At 35.7% G+C, this 16,651-nt stretch overlaps 1 long non-coding RNA gene across 1 annotated transcript in view; it reads left to right on the forward strand.

The window, feature by feature from the left end:
• The window catches only part of LOC116653784 (uncharacterized), a 33,713-nt gene that overhangs the window by 10,593 nt on the left and 6,469 nt on the right, over positions 1–16,651 (forward strand). The gene's annotated exons all lie outside the window — the stretch shown is intronic.

A 16,651-nucleotide genomic window follows, 5' to 3' on the forward strand; every position in this document is an offset into this window, starting at 1 on the left:
TAATAAAAGGGAGTCTAGCATATTTGGACAAGGAATGCATCTTTGAAGTTCCAGAATTAAGGATGAGATGTAATTTATGTTGTGTTCTCAATCCGTGAGTGAGCTACTCAAAAGTCTTTCCTTAAATAATAAGAAGGTACAACCCATGTCCACATTTGGAACATTTTCATTTCCTATGAAGCCCTCCTCTATTTTTTATCTAGTTCTATAATCTAAAGATGCATTTCATTGCTGTGCTTCCTGGCAGGGTGTATAGGTTGTGAGCGAAGTCTGACTGAGAATGCTGCAGCTGAAAGTTAATTAGTGTGTTGGCAGGCTGTCAGCCAGACTTTTGTCTGTTTGCTTTTTGTACAGAAATGAATGAGTGTGGATTCCAGAGGTGTCTGAGTACAATTAAGTATCTCACTCTCTAAAATAAATATTTTATATTGTTGTATGCTTTTAGAAATCAGCCAGAATGTGTCTGTTGATGGTATTTTCTACTGACATCCTTAAATGTAAATACATGTAAGAAAGTAGAAAAGGCGTAATGCAATTGTATCTGTTTGGTGGAGCATAAAGTACTGAATTCTGGCTTGGGTTTATACAGAGAATCATTCTGTTTAATTCTCCAGCCACCTCCAGATTTGCGGAGGAATAACAGAGATCAAATTCTGGCCCGGGGTAACTGAGACTGATTTAGTTACTAGTTATGCAGCAGCAGTGCCTGTGTAACTTGTTAAAGGTGAAATTCCAATTCTGTGTTTAAAAACTGCTAGAAACCTTGAGATGTGAAGCAGTCTACAGCCAGTAATAAACCTTCACCCACAGTAATGACTAGGAACGTGACAAAAGGATTGCTAGATTTCTCAGCCAGAAGTAAAGCAGGTAGCTTAGGTGCTGAAGGGTGAAAGAAGATAAAACAGTACTGGAGAAGAGTAGTATGAGTCAGGCTGGATGCCACTTTCATGTGAGCTCTGAACATAGTTGGGATGCATCTGACTCAGGAAAAACAGCACCTTCACCATTTACATGCTTCAGATGCACTCAGGTCTCTTTCACCCTCCTTACTTCTGCCTAGACCTTTTTTGGTCATAACTTCCCTTTACTGAGATTCCCCACTGTCTCGCTCCAATTTATAGGAGGGAGGCAAGGCTCTTTGATATATTATACCCGGCATGAGATTAAGAAACCAGTTCAAATGTTGGTCCGACCAGTTTATTACAAATAATAATCAACCAAGAAGATGGGGAAGGGAGAGCGGCAACTACTGAGAATTAGGGTGATGGAAAGGGGAAAACGGGTGATAGGAAAGGTAGGAAGAAAGCAAGAGTTACATAAAGCAAGGATAGTCACCACCTGGATGCAGCAGTGTCCCGTCTCTTTTCATTGCATAGGTCCGATGAAAAAGCACAGGGGAGAGCAGCAGCAGAGTGGCTGGCCACAAGCAGCAAGCCGGTCAGTGCAGAGCAGGTGTTGGAGGAAGCATCAGGGTCTCACACAGCAGGCCCAGAAGAGTCCATTGGCAGCAGCAGAACAGCAGTGAGGCATCCTTGTGCCTTCCTAAGACCATGCTAAGAACATTTACTGGCCTCCCCAAAGGAATATCTCCATGAGTAGTTTGCATTGCTCCTAACTGGTACTACAGCCCCTGAAGGAGCAACCATAGATGATGCAGGTGAGAAAAATCTCCTGCAGGTTGCAGTAGTATCTGGAGGCACCACAGGATACGTATTTTAACAAACCTGAGTGTCTGTTACAGAGACAAATTACTAATGTAATTTCTATGATGCTGAAAGTCAGAAAAATTGTAGGACCCCAAAATAGGAACTGCCACCAACTCCCTTAAAATGACTGATACTCTTTTTTTTTTTTTTTTCCCCCCCTCTGGCATGTGAGAACAAAGAAAGGCCCTGAAAGGGAATTTATGTTCTCTTGGGTGCAGTTGTCCTTTCTCACTGTTTGCCTAGCTGGTTTGTAGATTAGCAAAGAGAAATCTGTTCCCTTTCTAACTCCTTTTCTTCTTTGTTTTGTAAGTGCAAAAAGTGCCAGCTTTGTGCCTTTCTGGACTGTCTTTAGTTTTTACCTGAAGATGGAAGGTTCCCTTGTGCCCTCATCAGTGCACACATGTGTGAAGTTTAGTGTAATAGTTTATATATGTTTTATAAAAGATGTAAACTATTTGGAATTGAAATAGTTCCCAAGAGTTCAAATATAACCCACAAGGATTCATATTCAGCCCTAACCCACTAATCCTCCAGTTTTGATGGCTTAAAAGCCTGCTACTTTAGAATTCTTTGTGTCTGCATCCCCAGCTGGTCCTTAATTGTTTCTCTTCTATATTTATGCATACTCCAGATCATGTGTTGGTATACAATGTCTTTATCACGAATTGATTTAAATCTGTCCGGCTCCAACTCACAGAATCCATCAACATAAAGTGAAACATTTATTTTCTGTCCATCATAGGATAGTGCTGAGGCAGTCATGACTTCCAAGCTCCACAACACATCAGCACATAAATTAGTAAGTGCAATTTATGAGAACAGATTCATAACAAGTACACTTCTAACGGCATTGTATTAAATGGGAATGTTTAAACCTGGGTAGCTTGTTCTTCCAGATTGTCAGTCAAAGAAAAAAGAAGTGAAAGCAACTTAAATAAATATGCAAGTTTCTTTGTTTGAACCCGTTTTAATAAATGTTGCTGAAGTAGAATTGGTGCCAACGGAGAACTGGTTGGGGTTTGCCAGTCTTCCTTAGCTCAGCTAAGGAAATCATAAGCTTCTAAGAGCATCGAAGTAGAGATACTGATGTTAATGTTTTTGAGAGGGTCCTAAAGACACCTCTGTTATCTTTATAAACACTGGGAATATCTAATCCAGTGACACAAGAGAAGCAGGTTATCTTTGTTATCAGGATGAAATAGTGAGCATATAAGAGTGTGAAGGATTAATATTGCTCAAAATACAAGTTACAGCTCACTTTTTGGTATAAGCACCCTGTTGGAACATGCTTCACCTAAAGTTTAAAACCTATTAATCTTTGAAGAGCAGGAAATCTACAATCCATGTCATCTTGCTGGCATAAAGCATAAACTGCTCAGCAAAGCTGCCAAAATCCTCATGCAGAATAAGTTTGGGAATGAGATCTGTAAAAGCATGGACAACCTTAGCAGTTCGCTGCTTCTGATAACTGCATCACCAGCTATATCCCTTTTCTTCTTTCCTAGCAGAGTGCAGTGATTTTTATTTTTTTTCTCTCACTTGCAGAAGTAGACTACCATATGAAATAGTACAGTAAAGGTTAAAGACAAAGTTTGCCCTTTAAAAGAGAGATGCTACCAAATAATAGGACCACTTTATCACAGTGTTGGCTTGGAGGCAGCTAAATATTTCTCTTTAGGGATTTCTCTGATCTCTCTTCTCTCTGTGCTACCCATGACCCTGCGTGCAGGAGTGAAGCTTGAAGCCACACGGCTGTCACCCGCCTTATGCACAGACAGTTCTCAGCCTGCACATGGTGTCCTTGCAGTCCAGGCTCCCATTATGTGTGAGATAACTTCCCAGGCCTAGAAAATGCTATGAATTGCCAGTATTCTCAAGTTCTGATCCTTTTTGTCAGAACCCCTTTGCATGTTGCTATGGACTGCCAGCAGCACACATCAGAGCTGCTGAGCCCTGCAGAGTGAAACCCCTCATGTAGCCTTCCAAACACACTCAGAAAAGCAAACAAAAATGTTTGCATCAAGACAAATCAGAGAAGAGAACTGACAGATGACGAGATGGAAAGCAGTCATTGAACCTAAAGTTTGCACAGTAAAAATTGTTCTAGCATCACCCATGCACCCAGGCAGATAGTTGAACAGCTTTTTCTTTCCTCTCTCAATGGACTCTACACAAATGCTGTTGGGGGGCGAAAAAAAAAAAAAAAAAAAAAGAGGAAAAAAAATAAAAAATGTTTAATTACTTGCATGCTTATAGTCACAAATTGCCACAGTTACGTTGTTCCTCAGTGTTATTAAAGATACTAAGTTGTAAGACTATAGAAAGGTTTTTCGCTTGTTTGTTTGCTTTTCTACTGTGTTATTTTCATACCGAGAACCTTTATTTTCATGTCTAGTTCCCTTCTTTCTACCAATAGCGCATGGAACCCCAGCTAGAATTAGAAAATGCCAAAACATCAGATTACCAAAAGGTAAACAATGGTTCCCTACCAGAAGAATATTTTACCTTGCTCATCTGTCATTCAGTAAATTCATTTACACGTGCTATTTGCAGGGGTTTAGGACAGAACAAATCAATAGCTCTCATTCCCCAAACTGAAAAACTCAGTAGTGAGAAGTAGTGTGTGGTTTTTGTGTTTTAGTTTTTGTTTTAAATAATAATAATAATAATAGTTATGATTTATTCAAATCATAAATTAAGTAAGGATCTTTTTGACCAATTAGTAGAAATACTTCTACGTTTTCCAGTGCAAAGGTTTATTAAAGTAGAATGTGTTGAGACATTGCCAAGGAGATCACTGCTTATTGAGCTCATATTTCAGCTTGTGGACACTCCTGAATGAACCTTAGAATTTTGTTTTTGTTGCTGCTCTGTACTGTCAGTCTTCTATTTCTTCACAAAGTTCTAATTACTGGAAACACTTTTTGATGAATATCCCCAAGGCTTACTGTAAGTGAAAATCGGTATTTAGAAAAGCTGGTGAGTACAGTCATCCCATTAAGGCATGATGGAAAAGCAGTGATTTCCCTGTTTGTCCTTTGCTATCAGTTTACTTATTGTAATAGCTCTTTTATCTCTATATATTTTTTATTCACTGTACTCTGTACTGCTTTTGTGTTCTACAGCATCGGATAAATCAATACTTTTGATCTTTGTTCTTGCCTTGATATGTATTTGTAAATCCTATTTCCATGCAGATTGGAGGGAAAAAATATACACACCAGAATTAGTCCAAGCAGCTTTTTATTTATATTAACTTCTCACAATAACTTATTCTATATTTGGTCTATAGCCCTTAAGTCAGTTGATTTAAAGTACCAGGCCTCTGTCTGAGAGCTGTTTTTATTGTAAATTAAAATATATTATACATATTTTCCAAGTATCTGGCCAGCTTGTATAGAAGTTGATAATATGACGCACTGAAATGCACACTGTGTGCACCATGAAAGTGACTCATTTTCAATGAAAATTCATCACATCTACAGGAAGGCAGGATAATCAAGGTGTCTGCATAGCCTTCTGCAGAGACACGTTGGGAGGTAGTGAGGGCCTCTTTTCCCTTCCAGCAGACTCAGCTGGATTCTGCACACAGAAACCACAGGACACTGCAGGCTAGATCCATCCAAATTCTTCTTCTAAATCCTCTCATATGGAACTTGTGGAGAATAAAGAGAATACACGGAAGATTAAAAACATCAAACATCACATTCTGCTATGCTTTGCTATGTCAAAGGAAGGATGCTGATAGGAATTTAACATTATTGAATGAAATTTAAGTTCAAGAAGAAAAGAATATTTTAAGATGGCTGTCTGCTCAATGTTCTCTTCTAAATTTGTGAAGTGTGTATATATATTTTTGTCCAAACATATTAAGATTTTGTTTGCAGAAGTGAATTAACAGAATACTATGCCATGACTTAGAGACTTCTGCAAGTTGAAGGCTTTAGACTTATAATTTATGTTTAATAATTTAACACATAAATAATATTTTAGATTTGGATGGTGAAGGATATGCCTGGAGATTATTTAAATGAATATTTAATTTTTATTCACCTTGTAAGAAGATAAAACAGTAAAAAGTAGAAAAGTGATCAGTATAGTAATTAAGTGCTGTTACAGATATACATATATATATATGTCTATATATATATTTTTTCCTTCAATCAGGATGATTATTGTAATTTGCAAAATAAATATGATTGTTGACTTCAAGATTATAAAATAATTTTGTAATAGGAGCTTAGGCATTAAAAGCTGATGTCTCTTAAATACAATCAAGGTATTCAACTGAATTGTCTTTGAAGATCTGCTGGTTCTCCTTTACAGTAGTTTCCTGCTAGTTTATCTGCATTAGCACAAAACAACATAGGTTGTATTTCAGAGAGAGTTGTAGCTTTTACTTTCCCATGTTCTAAAATTTTCTCTCAAGCTTCTCAAACTTCTACACCAAATTTCAAATTTCTTGAAGTGCAATTAAGCCCAGCTTTTAACTATTTACAATGTGTTAAATGTTATCTTGAATGCAACACTTGTGGTAAAACTTCAGATGTTCTATAAAATTCTTTTTAAATGTAATATACTTGTGTGTGTGTGTATGTGTGTGTGTTTGTTGTTTGTTTTTAACTTTGTGGTTGTTCTTTTGTTATTGGTTTCTTGGTATTTTCCTAAAGTTTGTATTTATTTATTTTTGTCCTTAGGATGTAATCAAATCAACCTTTGCAGAACAGTTCCTTGCTTTTAATGCTGTTTCTCTGAAGGTATTAGTTGACTGAATTTCAACTGACTAACCTACATTCCTTTAGAATTTAGAGACACTTTAATTTCTACCTTTTGCCTTAAGCTCATACATTTTTAGCTTTATTTTTAGCTTCTATACTTCTTGGCAACTGGGAAAAATTTATCTTCCTGTCCTAAACACTAAAGCAACATTCTTAAAGAAACTCCAGAGCAAATTCCATCCTTATAGCTTTTACACCAGTGTTTACAACTAATTACTGCTAGATAGCTTGTAATACAGTATGCCAGAAGTCATGCATATCTTTTCTGAATATCCAATATGAATCACATATGTGTGATTTTTATTCAAGTTTCCTTCTGTCTAGCCAAATTATCAAATCATTATGGCTTGATTGCCTCTTTGCGCTCTGTTCCAATGCATTCAACATTTGTATGCATTTTCTCCCCTATTGGTCACTTATACTGCTGGAGGCTATTTTTAGTATCCCTAACTCCTCCTCTCCTGCAACAGTTTGCAACTATGCAAAATCCTACTGCAAAGAGCAAAGGAATAATCTCTTCCCTCTATAACTGTGGCGGACAGGACCAAAATACCAAAAACTGAGCTTAACTTACAACAATGAAGATTTAAATTAGATACTACAGAAAAAGCCAAAGACAGGACAAAAACAAAACCTTTCAAACTAGAAGTAGAGTTAAGAATTAGGATAGATTGCTTGGGGAGTATGTGGGATTTCTGTCACAGACTGTTTTAAAAAACAGGTTAGACAAACATCTGTCAAGAATGGTTTAGGTATAGCTGATTCTGCCTTGGGGCAGAGGGAATGGAGAGGGTGACCTCTCAAGGTCCCTTCCAGCCTTATTTAATTCTATTTTTTTTCAGCATGGATTCAGAAAGGTTTTTCAATGTACTTTCCAGTTGCAATGGAAGGTCAGATTTCTGTTTATAAAATACAGATGGGGTGCTTATTCAAGTCTATATTCAAATATATGTTCAAAATCAAAATAATATTCATTCAAATAGAAATTATAGTTAGGAAAATGTTGATTAAAAATATCATTTATATGTGAAGTAGGGAAAGATTATTATTTTTTTTTTATTTGAAAAGTTAATAAATCTAACAAGAAAAAACACAGAAGGTAGCACTTGAAACCATTAATTACATAAGGGGTTTCAAACATTCATTACATTGTACCACTTGTCCTCGCTTTAAGTGGTATTGACCCTTTAGAAATGAAGTTGATCCAATACTTTCTACCATAACTACACCTAGGGATTAGGAGATTTCAAGTATTTTCTCCTGTGCTATTCAGTCCTTGATAGCTTAGAGCCAAAGTGAATTAATTCCTCCCATACAAAGAAACTATAAAATTCCAAGGCACAGTTAAGTATATGTACAACATGTGTAACAATCAGAGTAAAAATAAAAATTCTTTGTGTGCTTAGATGGAATCAGCTGGAGTTGTTTTACCCTTTAGATCCTGCAGAACAATGTTTAAATGACTTAATTTTGTAGTTCTTCTACTGCTTTTGTAAATATGAAGTGTTATTGGGATGATAGAAAGGAGTTGTACTTGTCAGCTCTCAGAGGAGTCTGTGACTAATGCTAAGCAAACAGACTGAAAGTCCTGTAACAGGTTTCTTCAAACCAATTCTTCCCACAAGATGTTTGCTGGAAGCACCCTATCCTTCTAAGGAAAACTGTTCTTCTGCTTCAGAAACCCAGAAGGCATTCCTGATGGCCAGGAACAATGGATTTAACTTTTTCTGAGAGCAGTTGAATACCCTCACATTATTGTTCTTTGTTTTAAGTACTGTAAGTTATTCAGTTTAGGTTTGCTTTAAAGATATTTTACAATAATGCCTCCTATTAATTTCCATGAAAAGTACAATACATAAAAACTACAAAGCACAAGAATATTGTTTGATAAGGTGAATTTTCATCTACAAAATGCTATTTGTCAGCAGTCACCACCATTAACTATGCACTTTTGTCAGCAATGAACAAGGGCCTGAATGCCACGCTCAAAAAATTGTGTCAGTGTCGTTGACCCATCATTTCATGGTGTTTTACCACCTACCTCCTCACTCTGCTCACATTCTCTGTTTAGCCTCCATAAACCTTCAGCAAGCATTAGTAAATGTCAGTGGGTGCTAATTTTTCCACATGGAAGAATTCAGTGGCACACCTTTGCTTCATCTGCACTTCTATGTCAGGCCCCATGTTGTCAGACTGTCCCTTTGCTGCCATCAGTTGCAGAGGAACAAAATGTAATTGAATATTGACAGGATGTTTCAACCTGTACAGCCACACCACCAATGTCCAAGTCCAGTATCATTGGCCAACACAATAAAGTAGGATACATTATTCTGGAGTGGCCCGTGTAGGTTATGTGGAAAGCAATTTTGGTGTTTTTTTCAGTATTTGTTATTATAATATATTGTACTTTGTATTTCAGATTAAAAATCCACAAAGATCAACTTTTTTTTTTTTTTTACTTTTTTTTTTTTTTAATTCCAATGGGTTATCAAGTTGACACATTTACTTGTTATTTATTTATAAATATATATTACATATATATATAATATAATTTATATTGTATTTGACTCATGTATCCAAGCACGTGATTGGTTAGCCAGGAAGTGGCACTGAGACTACATAACATAGAGTTCTTCAGCTGGGGAGGCAAAAACACAGGCCTCAGTTCAGGTTAGGTCTCCCCCTGGTGGAAATAAAGTTCTGCAAAAAAGGATCTAGGTATTCTGGTGGCTAACGGATTGCCTGTGAGCTAGCAGTGTGCCCTTTTGGCTCAGCATGGCAATGGTGTTCTAGTGTGCATTCAAAAGAGAATGGCCAGCAGGCTGAGGGATTTGATCTTCCTCTACTGTGCCCTGGTGAGGCTACATCTGGAGTACTGTGTCCAGTTCTGGGCTTCTCCATTCATGAAAGATAAGGAATAATTGGTTGCAGTCCAGGGGTCTGGAGCATCTCCCACATGAAGAAAGGATGAGAGGCCTGGGGCTGTTCAGCCTTCAGGGAGACTGAGAGGGTATCTCATCAGTGCTTATAAATATTATAAGTTGTTGCAGAGTTTCCTATGGGGATATTAAAAACCAACCTAGATGCTTTTCTCTGCAACCTACTCTAGGGAACATGCTTTAGCAATGGGGTTGTACTAGGGTCTCCAGAGGTTCCTTCCAACCCCTGTGATTCTGTGCTGGAGGATCAAGGAGCCAGCTGCATAGCAATAGCACAAGCCCACGGTTTCTGTTGACACATACAGTCTACCTAATAGGTTTATGAAGATAAATTTCAGCTTTAGCCAGTTTTTAGAAAAATTTAACCTAGTATTTTTCAAAATCTACATGCTATGAAATAGCCTTTTTCCTGGCATTAAACCACTCCTCATCAAGTTTGGTGTTTATATATATATTTTTTTGCATAAATAGGCTACTTTGAAAAATAGTATTGTTTAATATGACTGTGACATAAGATTTATTTTCAGAGAAAAATAGAATGAATTTCTTTGAAAAGCTATTAAACATCATTTTTATGATTATTTTCCTCTATTTCTTGATTTTTTTGAGTGGAGGAGGGTTTGTAATTTTACTCAGAAGACCAAGTCACTATAGGCAGACATTTCTGTTAATATCAAGTGAGGTATCGCATATATACACACACACATTTCTTCTGTAGATAGGATATACTTACTGAGACATGGTCTCATATATATATTAGAGCTTTTCAGTTTGACTGCAATGGCTCTAACTGAACAGCTAGATCAGAGTTATAACTACAGATTATTACTGCAGCTATTGAGAAATTGCTTTTGTGGTCTCTGCTACGTTTCTACCAGCAGGGTGAAGCTGGCAAATGCAGTACAGTAGAGATGTAAATGTTTTGTTTAAATACATCCTTTAGTCTAGATTTATTGTCCATGGTCTCTGCTCCTCTTTTGAAATTTTAAAGACTAGAGGAGAATGATAGGCCCTTGGTGCAGAAAATCTTGCTGAAGCATACAGTAACTCAGTGCAGCAAATGTTTTCTGGCAAACATGGCCCCCAGGCTCAGAGTTTATAACTCTTACTCCAGTACATTCTTTTCAGTGCACTTTGTTGCCATACATTTATGGAGACAAATAAACAAAAAACCAAAACGAAACCAACCAACCAAACAAGAACCAAGACAGAGGCAATCAATAGCTTCAAAAAAATGTACTGCAACTTTGCTCTAATGCATGACAAACAACACTACTGAAGACTCCTGAACATAATTGTAGTATTTAACATTATTTTATTATTCTGTACCTAATATTCTAAAAAAGTAAGCATACTACTGTTAATAGGGGGAAAAAACAGTAGTGCAGGATCTAGTTTTACCTTGTCTATACCAAGCATTAATCTGATCTGTTCCTTCCTCTTTGTACATCCTGAGAACAAATGCATTATTTGTGAAATTGCCTGGCTTTTCAATAAGTAAGTTTTATCCAACATTATTTTTAAAAATGCTTTGTTCACAAAAGTGGTCCATGCAATTTTGTAAATTACATATGAAAGAAAACAAATTCTCTTTTGTATATAATACCAAAAGATTGTTGATGTATTATTCATATTTTTCTTATTTCCATTCAATATGTTGCAGTCATCAGAGTAGGTCAGTATTTTATAGTATTTTGCCTTTGCCTGTTTTCCATGTAAAAAAAAAAAAGGAATAGAGATGTTTGCACTTTCTCACCTCTATATATGTCTCATCCAATGAAACTGTAAGATCTCTGGGGAAAGCTTTCTAACCTATATTTGTTTACTCAGTGTTTCTAGAGAAATCTACTGAATTTAAATGGAACCTTAACAAAAATACAAATTTACAGAAACTTCTGAGATTTTGTATCATTTTTGGAAGTTCAGAAGTGTTTACTTGCAGATCGTTAATAGAATTGAAGATAAAGATGTTGAGACAGTGTGCTCCCACTGCACGCAATGTTTGCACTGATCAAATTTGATTTGAGTTTCTGTGGTGCTTCTTTCAGTGCTTTCCAATATAATTTAAAATATTATGCACACCTGACATGCTTTAAGTAATTGTTACCTGTAAACAAATATTTATAAAAACCTTTGCATGTGATTGGAGCAAATTGTCTGAAACATGTGCTTTTTTGGAACAGCTGAGGATTTCAGGGCTATAAATAACAGGGGGCAAATAGCACCTACATTTTGAATTTCTTATTAAAGTTAGTCTAGAAATTTTGAAGAAATTATGCACAGCATCTTAATACTTAGTCATCAGTGTGTGTATCAGAAATATTGATTATAGCTAAACTCTATGAGGTGCATTTGATCATTTTCTGTGTTGCTAAGATTTCCATTTCTGTTACAGTTTGACTGTAGTCAACTTACCACAACATTAGGTTAACAGTGATTACAGTACTTAAATTTCCCACCCATTATTTCAGTGAGACAAATATATTTAAAATAATAATAATAATAATAATTTTAAAAAAGAAATAAGCTTCAAAGGCCTTAAGCAGGCAAATGAAAATATTACAGAAGTGAAGGCAATACAAGGAATGAAAGACATATCTAACACACTATTTGAAGAACTGACTTTGTCCTTGGCTGATCAAAATACTTCTCAATTCTTGACGTGAGGGAATAGACAATTTAAGAATTAAGAAATAGTCAACCTTTTTGTGCCTATGAATATGTCGCATTTAGTGATAGAGTGAAAAAGGAAGGGCAATCACACACAAGTTAAAACAGTACTACATAGTAATTCCTTGTAAGCCAACAATTACCTCAGGTAGAATTCAGATAGGTAGGCCTCATTGAAAGGAACGTGTAGTTATTTTGTCAGAATTTGATACGTTTGATTCTTCTTAGTAGCGACTATCAGCATAGGCAGTCATTTTAAGGGAATGCTATGAATTTTGCCACCTCAGATCCTCATTGGACGAAGATATTCTTTTCAAGAAAACTGACGAATTAATTTTGGGTAGTGAAATAAAGGTTTTAGAGCTATAATATGTTTGAAAAGAACTTAAAATTAATTTAAATATTTTAAAATATTAAAATGATTGTCTTGAAAGAAAAAAAGATTATTCTCTTTGGAAAGTAACAGAAAATCTCATTAAGTTTTAATTACACAGATCCTAAAATACTCTGATTTTTAGTTTAGGACATCAGAGTAAAAAGCTGAGCAAGAGAGGAAATGCATAAGGCTTCAAAATTTTCACTCACTTATTTGAACTTATCACCTATATATAATGAATTCCAATTAAGCTTTTTCTGAGCTTCTTCAGGAAGAATAAGGAACTGAATAATTTTATATCGCTTATGCAATCATTTTTCCAGTTGAATTCAGAGGTGGACAGACAGGTATAGCAAAATGGAGAAATGCCAAGATCACAAGTCATTTTGAAGGCCTAAGGGTTTTAGAAAGATGTTAGTTCCTTAGGAACTCTCCCAAATTTCTAATATTCATGAACATTTATGTAAACAAACAAAAAAATCCCACCAAGCTAAGTATTACCGCTTCTTTTCTGAAAGAAGCACAAAGCATCACTGAGGATTTCCTAATTCACACTGATTATGTTTTCTTAAAAACATGTATAGATTTCTTCTACCTCAGAAATTCATAAACGTTATTAAAAATGAATGGCAGGCATGATTTAAATTGAAATGTCAGGTGGTTGGTTTCCTACTAGTTAAAAAGTAATGACACCTGCATGAGAAGTAAGCAAAACACACATACACAAAATCCACTAGAATTGGTGTTAAATATGATATGAATAACAAACCATAAGAACTGAAAGGATACTATGCATTTAAAATGTGTATTTACACACACATATGGATTTAATAATGCAGCCATGTGAAGGCTCACATGAACTAATTCTGGAGCTTGTTTTTTTCATTAACCATACCATACCTCTTGCTTCATTGTTCCTGTTTCAGCCTCACACCTCAGAGGGGAAGTATGTTAATTACACCAGCTCTGCCTTGGCGGCTGCAGTCACTGAGCACACTGGGGGGTAGCAAGCACAAGCCAGCACTCCCTTAAGATATTGGTTTGCTTCCCCGCTGTTACTGATAAGGGTAGAAATTGGGACTTCATGTTGTCAGATATCTTTGGGCAGAAAGGGTCACTGTGCAGAGCTCCCTAAGGGTAGAAGAGACTTCCTCCGTATCTTGCTACCGTCACACTTTGAATATTTCTGCTAAGAGGAATGGAATTACTTGTGTCCTTTCGTATCTGACTTTTGCATTTTAATATACTGATAGGATCATCTGTACTAATATGTACTAAGGCCAAATTTAAAGCAGCTTGAATCCTTTGCATTCTGAGACCAATTTTATTGCTTTTAAGGTTAGATTAAAACTGTTAGGTCAGCAGAGCCTTGTTTTAAAAGCAAAAAGATCTCTTCATGCTGTGACTTCAGAACAATATCCTCAATGTATCCACTTTCCTCCCTTGCCCTCATTATCCCAGAGGACCATATACAACTTCTTCAAGGGTACGTATGGTACAGACTCCAGGAAAGGGAAAGCCTAAAGACAGACCATTTGTGGTAAAAGTTACTACAGTACTTGGATGGGTAAAACTTGGACTACAATGCGAGGTACTGCAGAAATTCATGCTATTAATGATCAACAGGCTTCTAAGTACTTACAGTTTTACAGCACTTACAGTATTTTACAGTACTTACAGAAGAATGTGTGAGATATGTGCTATGTGACCTGATTTTTCCCCTTGTGCAAGATGGAAAAAAACCCTGCATATTTCAGATATCTTTCTGGTGCTCAATGAATAGACCTGATCTGCACCAACCTGGGATACTTAGATATTTTACTCTCCTTTCACCAGCAAAATACAACCTTCTAGAAATATTTATAAACTGAAAATCAATATCCAGCTAGATTTATTTTTTAAACTAATATGAAAAAAGCACCTTATTTCTTCTTGAAGCATGCGTAAAGAATACCTTAATTAAGACATGTACACAGTATGAAAAAAAGTCCTACTGAGGAAAAAAATCCTTTTAGTCATTGAAAAACACCAATTTGAAGGTAGCATTCCATTTCAGTTTGTACCTACAGTAAAATAAGATTAGAAACCTTGAATTACAGGTGACAGTTACTGAATGCTCATAATGCACTGTACATAGTGTTCTACTAGACTTTAAGCTGCAGCTATTAGTTATATATTTTGCTCTATTATCTTGGGAGAAAAAAAAAATAGAACACAAAAGCTTACAAATAAGCAACATTGAAATATCCCTTTCTATTATAAAAGTAGTACTAAGGCTGAAAAAGCAAATCCCTGATTAACCTCACCATGCCTTTGAATCTAAGAGTGCAAAGCTTACCTGAGACTAGTTTTATGAAGTACTCATTAAAACTAATTGGGAGTGGACTAATAAAAGCATTCAGGTCAGATGTGAGTTATGAGCTTTGAGAATTTATTTTAAATAAATTTATTTGAGGCAATTTGGATGGAGGGAAGTGTTATGTAAGTGGCTGTATTTTGTTGTTTTGTATTATGTATGAATATTTTAGGGAATTTTAAAGCTTTTTCTTTAATAGAAATGTCTACATCATACTTGCTGCTGGAAATTAATGCTTGATATTGCTTGATAGTTTTAGTTTCAGGATTGGTAATTGAGAATCAGATTAAAATATTCTTTAAAAAGAAAAATCCTGTAGTATCAGTTAAGGTCTCCTTAAAGGCATTCTTGTCCCTCTTTTCTTAAAAAGTGATTAAAAGATATCACTGTTATGAAAGCTTGGATTTCATGAATACTTCTATGGAAAACCAGAAAATAATTAGAAGTACATCTTTCTGAAACTCGAGTGATTCATTGTGCTTTTCATAGTTGTGCTGTGTTCTTATGTTTTAAAGGGACTGGACACCAAGTGACATCTAGCAGGAGATGTAATTCTGTTAAATATATTGCTGTGAATCTCTTGCATGAATCTTAGCTGATCTGTCAGGGTTGTATAAATGGATCCCATGGTATAGGCTACACCAGAACAATAGCTTGTCCTCTACAAACAAAACAAAAAATTGAAAAATAACCTGACATCAAGAAAGATTTAAAATTAACCATAGACTTAGATCTGAACTGATACATCCGCTTATAATCACTTGGATTATAGGAACAGAATAACTGAGTTATCTCACAACCCAGAGACAGAAGGACAAAACTCATATCCTAAGGCTTCCTACTACTGAGCTGTTCTATGTGTTGTACCAAGGTACTAAACAAATAGAATGGAAATTGCTTATGAATATAATTCAGGTTTGTGGTATTTCAGGCCTGTTATTTACTGAGCATTTGCTGAGGTAGTTTTGTTTCGTAGAACTGCATATTCAGTGATGACACTCAGACTGCATTCAGGTTGCATCAGCACATCTAGTGAAAGTCTTTTAATGGAAGAAATAAGTTATTTCACAGTAGAGGATATAAATTTGCCTCTTGATACGTAAGTATTAATTTAGGATTGTGAATTTGCACTTTCTTCAAGTCCTGCAGTAGATGACAGACTCTGTGTAGTGGAACAAATTCTGTAATATCTTCATGAATCTCTGGTCCCTGAGAAGCAATGGTAAGGGTGAGATGCATACACTGCTTTTAAATTAAAGCTGAAACAGTCTTTAAAAAGTGATGAACATAAACAAAATCAGGCAAGCACAACTAGAAGTTTGTATATAATGTCTGCATTACAAAAAAAATAATAATAAAAATCCCAAGGCAGTTTCTAATTTTTGTTTTTAATAGTTAAAATATCACATCTGCTTTAGCTAATTAAGAAATTCTTCTCTTCAAGGTTAATCTGGATTGGTATATTTGAATTCCTCCTATTAGCTAAAAAGGCTCCCTTTGACATTGGTGAAAATGCGTAGATAATGGTGGTGACTTTGTTGACAAGTAGTGTTTTGTATCTGAAAAATTATCTATGAAATGGTGTTATTGTGCTGTTTGTATCTGTTGCAATTTCCATGGAAATAAATAGGAGGCATTACTTTCAGAGTGACCTATGTTTAACCACATCACAGTTATCTATGCTGTACTGTTAGAATAAATTCTCTATAGATTCTTCTAGCCACCAGGGGAAAAGAATGCATTGAAAGTAAAGTGCATGACCATACAAGTGCCTTATACTTTCAAATAATGTAATGTAGGTGGTTCTGCATAAGCAGGAAAACCTC

The sequence above is a fragment of the Coturnix japonica genome, chromosome 11, assembly GCF_054131305.1.
Source record: "Coturnix japonica strain WE chromosome 11, WE-NBRP24, whole genome shotgun sequence".
NCBI lineage: Eukaryota > Metazoa > Chordata > Aves > Galliformes > Phasianidae > Coturnix > Coturnix japonica.